The 7,648-nt window shown below is 42.2% G+C and overlaps 1 pseudogene; it reads right to left on the bottom strand.

Moving 5' to 3' along the window:
• Window positions 1-466: 466 nt before the first annotated feature.
• On the bottom strand, window positions 467-1,592 carry LOC104997566 (annotated as a pseudogene).
• Window positions 1,593-7,648: the final 6,056 nt, after the last annotated feature.

The raw sequence follows: 7,648 nt of genomic DNA, 5'->3' as shown, positions 1-7,648 counted from the left end.
GATCCAACCAGTCCATTCCGAAGGAGATCAGCCCTGGAATTTCTTTGGAAGGAATGATGCTAAAGCTGAAACTCCAGTACTTTGGCCACCTCATGCAAAGAGTTGACTCATTGGAAAAGACTCTGATGCTGGGAGGGATTGGGGGCAGGAGGAGAAGGGGACGACAGAGGATGAGATGGCTGGATGGCATCACTGACTAGATGGACGTGAGTCTGAGTGAACTCTGGGGGTTGGTGATGCACAGGGAGGCCTGGCGTGCTGTGATTCATGGGGTCACAAAGAGTCAGACACGACTGAGCGACTGATCTGATCTGATCTGATCTGATGAGTTTTGAAACAATACTTTTGAGGAATTATCTAGGACCATACACCCTGTGCTTTGGCTTTTTGGATGAAGCACAGGCCTCTGTGCTGTCCTCCAGGCTGTGTAATTGTCAAGAAAAGAGGGTCAATATTGGATCACTCTTTAGACACTAATCAGCCAGGGGAAGAGTTCACTGGCAAAAGGGTCTTCCCAAGAATGGTCAGAGAGGACCTGTCACTCAAGAGAGAAGGGGAACCGTCATAGCTACAGTCACCACAAGCATCCAGTAGGCAGGAAGATGGCTTTAGGCAGTGGCTGATTGAAAGTGGATCTGAGATATCCAGCTTTGGAATGAAGTCATCTTCTACAAATTCTTCCTTCACTGAGACAGTGAATTCAGGGTGATCTTTTTCTGAGGGACTGAAAGGTGCTTCTTCAATCTTCACTACCACATTAACTTGGCTCTCTATCTCAGAGGGTATCTCTAAGACTAAGTCCTTTATACATACGTGGTCAAAGCAAATCAGTTCATTAATGGCTTTCAGCTTGGCTGATGACATCCTCAGAGATGGACAAGGGGAAGTCAGTAAGGAATTGGGTCCTTCTGAGTCCGCATATGGGGGCTACTCCAGTCTGGCAGACTCTGGGGAAGGACATCTGAGGAATATGACTGGGTCCAAGTTGAAGAAAGTGTCAAACAGGATATCAGACTCAGAATCTGAACAGTCAACACCGTGAGAATCCACCGGGAATGTTCTGGAGGGGTAACGACTGGTTCTGCACCTGCTGTGGACTCAGCAGAGGAGGCCACTGGCCTGGCTCCATTCCCCCTGGTCTCTGCTTCCTCTTCAGTCATCCATCCCCAGGAGCTGTCTTAACTTCTGGTTCTCAACTACAAACGAGGCCAGGAGTTTTATCTTGTAAAAGCTAATTTTCTAGCAAAGTTTCTAGTTTTCTTCTCCCTTATCTACCATTTGTTGTTTCAGCTCACTCATCTGAGCTTTCTTTTGGTTTCTGGCTGTCTGAGCTGCTACTCTGTCTTTTAGTTTCCTCTGCAGCACCTTCTCCTCCTGGCTCAGGTGTGTGAGGCGCTGTTGCTTGCACGCCTGGGGCATCCTCCCAGCTCCCCACCTAGTGCACACGGCGAACATCTCCTCAGGGCTTGCACCTTGCTGGCCCAGCACCATGACCAGCAGAACCTGGCCAGCCAGGGCTGCGGGCTGGCAGGACAGCACAGCACTTTGGATGCCTGGGCGGTCAGGCTCTGCACGGCTACAACCATCACCATGGCCTAAGCGTATCTGCTAAGTTCATCTAACTTAACCTCTTATCTGACCTGTTGTTCTATTTTCTGACTTTTCCCCTGTGACTGCAGTTTTTTTGGAGATGTCACATTAGCCCTTCTTCGGGTGAATATATCCATGAACTAAATTAAAAGGCAAATGTTAAGGCATTCATAATTCAAATTATAAATGACGTAATTAATCTACAGCTTAGTGCATGTTTACACATGAATCATATGGCAAAGACCTTCTGAATAGGGTGAGTACAGGAAGTTTTACGGGGACAGAGAAAGGTGTGAACAAGTGAATTGTGACTCGTAATGGCTTGGAAGAAGCCTTTTTTTTCTGTTCAGAAATTGTTGTGTCTCTAATTTTAGACTTTGAACATGACTTTATGAAAAAAAAAAACAGTGGTGAGAGAGAAATAGAGAGAGAAACATAGAGTTCCATTTCTACAACTAAAGACAATTCTATTTTGTATGAAAACATAAACAATGAAATTTCTTCTCATTCAACTACAAATATTATACCTTTTCTTCCTTGGATGACTTCACTTTTAAAAAGATACATATAGAATAGCTAGTGATATTAACATATAAATTGGAAAATATAAAATCTAGAAAACCATAGGAAAAAACTCAGATGTCCAGGATTCAGTTCCTCTATGCTATGCTATGCTAAGTCACTTCAGTTGTGTTCGACTCTGTGTGACCCCATAGATGGCAGCCTACCAGGCTCCCCCGTCCCTGGGATTTTCCAGGCAAGATCACTGGAGTGGGTTGCCATTTCCTTCTCCAGTGCGTGAAAGTGAAAAGTGAAAGTGAAGTCGCTCAGTCCTGTCCGACTCCTAGCGACCCCATGGACTGCAGCCTACCAGGCTCCTCCGTCCATGGGATTTTCCAGGCAAGAGTACTGGAGAGGGGTACCAGTTCCTCTAATATAATTCAAAGTCAGGAAGTTAAAAGGAAAAAAAAGGCAGCAGCAAGTTGTCTTAATAATGCCACAAAAGTTCATGGTGAATGATATCCATTTATCTAAAAATACTCTTGTTTTTCATTTGGATATATTTCTGTGAAGTTTGGTTAAGATTTTCCAAAACAGTATCACTTAGATATAGACTATTGGAGGGAAAAGCTTAATAGGAATTTTGATTTTAAGGATTTTAATGATGATTCTATGTTACCAACAAAGACATAAACGCTTCCTCCATATTTGTTCCATTATTTTTTCGTTTTCTTCATTTTAATTCTTCGGTAATGTGAATGTTGTGTGCACGTAATATAGCAGGTACAATGCTGGACCCTGAGGTTTTACACTGCTATGACACAGGGGTAGGCCAGTTTTCCAGGCTTCCCAGGCGGCACTAGTCGTAAAGAATCTGGCTGCCAATGCCAGATACGTAAAGAGATGTGGGTTTGATTCCTGGGTCAGGAAGATCTCCTGGAAAAGGACATGGCAACCCACCCCAGTATTCTTGCCTGGAGAATCCCTTGGACAGAAGAGCCTGGTGGGTTATAGTCCATAGAATTGCAAAGAGTCAGACATGACTGAAGCGACTTCACACACAGAGCAGTTTCCTTATAATTAAGGCAGCTTTCTATTTTAAAATGCTGGAATGAATTTTTTTTTTTTGTATTTTGCAATTTAATTTATTAATAGCTTTGGATATTTGGACAACTTACTTGACATTTTTGATGCTTAATTCTTTATTCCACAAAATAAGGAAATAAGAGGAAATTCTTAAGCACCTGGTCAGTGCATGGCACATAATAATGTGACATAGCATGTCATTTATAATGTGACACATTAGTGTCATTTAATATTAAAGCCCAAAATTTCAGCCATTCTGAAAATATGCCTACTTAAGCCCAGTTTACCTCCAATGTTTTTGAATACCTATGTTTCACTATTTTTATCTCCAGTTTATTTTTGTTTTCATTCCTCCTTGAGAGACATTTCAAATATAAGGCACTCAGAAACTCGAAGTAGGAAGTTTGGTTTTAAAATTAACAGAAGATCTGAATAGACATTTTTACAAAAAAAAAAAAAACATATAGATAGTCAACAGGCACATGAAAAGATGCTCAGCATCACCAGTTATTAGGGAAATGCAAAACAAAACCACAATGAGATTGTTACTGAACTCAAGTTCTTGTGCCCAAGGCACAGTAAGGCCAAACATCAAAGTCTGGAGCAGAGAAAGGTTTGCAAGGAGATAGGTGGCTCATGGTTTAAAAACCCTGAACTCTCTGAAAACGTTCAGCAAAATCCTTTTATAGGAAAGTTGAGGGAGGAATGTGGTTAGTTGTTGCAAACTTCTTGGGGCCAGACCTTTGTGCTTGAAGTGAGCTCACAGTCAGGTCATGCTATTCCTGTAAACCTCCACCAAAACAAATGTTATTCTCCATCCTGACAAGAAACGGCAAGGTCCCAAGTCTTAACTTTCACCCTTTGAAGTCAGGGCCTGGCTAAGGGAAGGCAGTCCCTACTCCAGCCAGTTAACACTGCCCGGGAGTCTTCATGGAGCACACAGTATGGGTCCTTCCACCAGTGCACAGGCAGGGCAGAAGAGGCGTATCTCCGTTGGTGATGGCCTCATGGCTGGGTCCCCAGACCCTGCCCAGCTGTCATCACTGAAGGAGCAAAGCATCCAGTTCCCACCAGTCCTCAGGCTCCAGAGGCCCCAAACAGGTCCGATCCTGTGGACCACAGCCCATGGAGACCGCTGTGGCCATCAGGTTGTGGAGGCAGAGATGGCGGAGAGGTTTACTGCTGCTTCAAGGCCTGAACCAGGCCGGTTGGTTGCTATGGAGTGGGTTCTGGAGTCCTGCAGGACACAGCCCTCAGCCTGTTCCTGCCCTTGGCTTCTCCAGCTCACCCATAGGCCCAAGGCTGGAGGGCCTGGAGGGCCCAGGTGAGAAGACTACAATTCACCTTTTATCTCACTCTGTGCAGCCAGGACCATTGCCTGGCTGACTGCTTGGAGTAAGTTCTATAAACACTATACTTAGGATCTTATGCTAATGGCCTTGTGCAGCCCTTATTACAATACAATCCCTCCCTTTTCCTGTAGGACAAAAATAGAAGTGTAAAGTCCATCGACTTCCTTAAGTTTTTCACAACCATTATAGAAAACAGTATAGAAAATCCTCAAAAAATTAAAGATAAAACTAAGATATGATCCAATTATTTCACTTCTGGATATTTATATGACAAGCATGAAACACTAATTTGAAAGATACGTGAACTGTTATGTTCATTGCAACATTGCGTACGATAGTCAAGATATGCAAACAACCAAAGGGTCCTCTGATGGATGAATGGGTAAATAAAATGTGGCGCACGCACACACACATACATATATGTGTATCTATCTATCTATCTATAGGAACACTGCTGCTGCTACTGCTAAGTCGCTTCAGTCGTGTCCGACTCTGAGCGACCCCATAGATGGCAGCCCACCAGGCTCCCCCATCCCTGGGATTCTCCAGACAAGAACACTGGAGTGGGTTGCCATTTCCTTCTCCAAATAGGAATACTACTCAGCTATAAAAAAATAAAATCTTGTCATTTGTAACAACATGAATGAAAACTGAAGGTATTATGTTAACTGAAATAAGTCATACTGAGAAAAACGTCATATCATTTCACTCGTAATAGAATATAATAAAACAAAGCAAATTCATAGATACCAGAAACGGAGTAGTGTTTACCAAGAGAAAGTGGGTTGGGGGTAGGTAAAAGGCATGAAGGAGATCAACTGTATGGTGATGAATGATAACCAGACTTATAGCAGTGATCATTTTGTAGCATACACAGTTGTCAAATTATAATGCTGTACACCTAAAATTTACATAATTAAAAGAAAAAAGGAAAGTAGGGAGTTAAGTTATAGATTGCAGTTGTGTTTTAGATGCTTGAGTATCTGGACAATGGAAATTGTTTTCCATAAGTGAAGAATTCATTGTATTGTTTTTCATATTCTATATTTTTATTACCTTTGGAAATAACCCATGTATTTAAAATTTCCAGCTTTTTGTGAAAATGTTAGCTGTTTACTCCAACTCTGTTTTTTTAACTTAGAAAAGAAAGTAGCAGCAAACACATCAACTTCCACCATAAAAATATTGATTTGCGTTCATTATGATACATAGTGTTGCTTCTAGAATCATTACATTCACTCACTAATTCCCAGGAGCAGACTTTCCTACCTTTTTAGAAACACAATAAGCCATCCACAATGTCACCCAGGGCATAATTGTAATTATAGCTAAAAAAATTTATGGCTTCAAACCAGTTAGATATATTTGAAGATAAACACAAGCATAAACGTGGCTCAGTATTAGCACAATGCCATCTCATGAGTGCTGCCAAACATCTGTGTTGGAAAGAAAGGAGCAAACGCAGAAGCAGGCTCTGTTTTCTCCATCTCTGCACGTGTGTTCCGAGATGACACACAAGGGTGTATGTGAACAAATAATGAGAGAGCGTAGTGATCAGCATGACTCATTACTCGTCTCCTGTGAATTTATGTTGGTAATTTTGTTGTCAATTTTTTTCTCACTAATTCTGTGCATGAACAGAAAACAAAGTCAAATCAGAGTTAAAGGTAATAATATTAGTTCATTTCTAGGTCTTTGAATGAACTTCTCGGGCTGCTTATAGTTATAGTTCTTTGAATTAGGGAAAGGTTGCTATCAATCAGATTGGTAATGGAGCCCACTTCTTTGTTACCTCCAGTTACATATCATATCTTCTTCTGTTGGCACTGTTTTGTATACCGTGGATTCCAGTTATACATAGTTTTGCACTTAGATCAGATCAGATCAGTCACTCAGTCGTGTCCAACTCTTTGCAACCCCATGAATCGCAGCACGCCAGGCCTCCCTGTCCATCACCAACTCCCGGAGTTCACTCAGACTCACATCCATCGAGTCAGTGATGCCATCCAGCCATCTCATCCTCTGTCGTCCCCTTCTCCTCCTGCCCCCAATCCCTCCCAGCATCAGAGTCTTTTCCAATGAGTCAACTCTTCTCATGAGGTGGTCAAACTATTGGAGTTTCAGCTTTAGAATCATTCCTTCCAAAGAACACCCAGGGCTGATCTCCTTCAGAATGGACTGGTTGGATCTCCTTGCAGTCCAAGGGACTCTCAAGAGTCTTCTCCAACACCACAGTTCAAAAGCATCAATTCTTTGGTGCTCAGCCTTCTTCACAGTCCAACTCTCACATCCATACATGGCCACAAGAAAAACCATAGCCTTGACTAGACCAACCTTTGTTGGCAAAGTAATGTCTCTGCTTTTGAATATGCTATCTAAGTTGGTCATAACTTTCCTTCCAAGGAGTAAGCGTCTTTTAATTTCATGGCTGCAGTCACCATCTGCAGAGATTTTGGAGCCCAGAAAAATAAAGCCTGACACTGTTTCCCCATCTATTTCCCATGAAGTGATGGGACCAGATGCCATGATCTTTGTTTTCTGAATGTTGAGCTTTAAGCCAACTTTTTCACTCTCCACTTTCACTTTCATCAAGAGGCTTTTGAGTTCCTTTTCACTTTCTGCCATAAGGGTGGTGTCATCTGCATATCTGAGATTATTGATATTTCTCCCGGCAATCTTGATTCCAGTTTGTGTTTCTTCCAGTCCAGTGTTTCTCATGATGTACTCTGCATATAAGTTAAATAAACAGGGTGACAATATACAGCCTTGAAGAACTCCTTTTCCTATGTGGAACCAGTCTGTGGTTCCATGTCCAATTCTAACTGTTGCTTCCTGACCTGCATACAAATTTCTCAAGAGGCAGATCAGGTGGTCTGGTTTTCCCATCTCTCAGAATTTTCCACAGTTTATTGTGATCCACACAGTCAAAGGCTTTGGCATAGTCAATAAAGCAGAAATAGATGTTTTTCTGAAACTCTCTTGCTTTTTCTGTGATCCAGCGGATGTTGGCAATTTGATCTCTGGTTCCTCTGCCTTTTCTAAAACCAGCTTGAACATCAGGAAGTTCACAGTTCACATATTGCTGAAGCCTGGCTTGGAGAATTTTGAGCATTACTTTA

This window comes from Bison bison, unplaced genomic scaffold (assembly GCF_000754665.1).
Source record: "Bison bison bison isolate TAMUID 2011002044 unplaced genomic scaffold, Bison_UMD1.0 scf7180017864310, whole genome shotgun sequence".
Lineage (NCBI taxonomy): Eukaryota > Metazoa > Chordata > Mammalia > Artiodactyla > Bovidae > Bison > Bison bison.
The sequence above is the reverse complement of the archived record's forward strand: the minus strand, read 5'-3'. Positions and strand labels throughout refer to the sequence as shown.